Genomic DNA, 1,828 nt, shown 5'->3' with positions numbered 1-1,828 from the left:
GGCCCGCCCCGGCCCGCCCCGGCCAGCCCGGCCGGCCAGACCCCGCGGCCGCGGCCCCGCCCCGGACTCGCCTGGCCCGGCCCTCCGCGCCGCGCCAGGCCAGTCCGCCCCTCACGGCCGCGCTGCGCACCGCCCCGGGCCCGCCCCCGGCCGTACTCTTCCAGCGCTGTTCTAAGTCCCGCCCCCAGGCCTACTGGGCCCTCGGCACTGCCTCTGGCCCGCCTCCAATGAGACTCCGCCCTCAGGCTTGACCCAATCAGAATCCACCTTCAGACCCGCCCCGGCCAGACTCCGCCCCCAGCACGGCGCCCGACCCCGTCCCCATCCCTACTGCGCCCTCAAGGCTGCCCTCAGCCTGTTAACACTCCTCGGCCCCGCCCTTAAGCCCGCCCACAGCACCGAGCCCCGTACCCGCCGCGCCCCCCACCGCCCATTTATCCTCTGCCTCCGCCTCTTCCCCCCCAGCCCCCCCGCCCCCGCACCTCCCGCTCACCCAGGCCTAGCCAGCTCACCGGGCTCTCCTACCAACCTGGGTTCTCCTACCTGGTCTCTCCCAGACCCACAGGAAGGAGTGGACTCGAGGGAAGGGTGGCCTGTTAACCCAGCCCTTGGGCCCAGAATGGCCTCCTTTAGAATGGATCTCTGGGGAAGGGAGACCACTGGGTCACCTCAGTGCCCACACCAAAGGGGCTGCAGAATCCCTCTAACAGAGGATGGGAGAGGCGGTAGCATTTTTCCTGTACTGAAGAAGGGAAAGGCCGGGCGCACACTGCAAGGAGGAAAAGGGAAGGCTTCCATGAGGCCAAAAACTAAGCTGGCTACAGAACTGGGGAGGAGGCCAGAATCCCTGTGGGGCTGTGTGCTCAAGGTGACCCCCTCAGGATTCTGGGAGAGTGGAATGAGGGAGCCCCGTTTGGTGGGAGGCTAGGTTTGGGGGATTCCAAAGCCCAAAAGGCAGCCTAGCAGTGGTGGAAGCAGCTGCCCAACTGTCTCAGGATGGGCTGGCTCAGTTGGGGATTTGGGTCCAGTTGGGGGAACTGACCGACCTGAGCTGAGGAACAAGGGAGCTTCATGGGGAGTTCTGTGTTAGGGCAGACCCGCTCCCCAGATGGCCTGCTGAACCAGGGCTCCTCAGAGAAGTGAGACCCAAATGTCTATCAGGAGCTTAAAATAGATCACATAGGACCTATTCCCCAAAGTCTCCCCAGTTACCCAGATGGAAGGGAATTGAGAACACCCCTGCCCTCTTCAGACAGTACCCTTACAAAGGGGCCGCAGAACTTCAATTCCATGTAATTTTAAAATTCGATTAATGCCTGCTATGGGTCAGGTACTGTTCTAAGGCCTTGGAATCCATCAGTGAACAAAGCAGAGAAAAATCCATATCCTCCCCAGTAGAAAAGGGAAGACGGCCTTCCTGTAGCTTAAGGAGACCACAGAAAGCAAGTTCACCAGGACTAGGACCCCCAAGGACCCTGACCAGCTTTACTGGCCAAGTGGGGAAGAGACTGGACCAGGAGGCAAAGGCAGACCCACGGAGATGGGGGAAAAGTTACTGATCTCCACTCCCATGAGAAACACCCGACAGCACCAGACAGGAGCTCCCCAAGTGCCAGGGAAAGCAGGTGTGGGAGCCCAGCTTTGTTACATCACGTTGGAGCCAAGGACATAGCCTCCATCCAGGGCAGAAGTAGGCTGAAGGACAGGGGATGGACGGCTCTCCCCCCTGCCGGGCTGGCTCTGGGAAGCGGGGACACGTCAAAGCCCAGGACCCCAGAAAACAACGTCTGTCCCAGTGGCTACCCACAGCACCAGGTGGAGAGGAGGA

The sequence above is a fragment of the Balaenoptera acutorostrata genome, chromosome 10, assembly GCF_949987535.1.
Source record: "Balaenoptera acutorostrata chromosome 10, mBalAcu1.1, whole genome shotgun sequence".
Classification (NCBI taxonomy): domain Eukaryota; kingdom Metazoa; phylum Chordata; class Mammalia; order Artiodactyla; family Balaenopteridae; genus Balaenoptera; species Balaenoptera acutorostrata.
Note: the sequence above shows the minus strand (reverse complement) of the source record.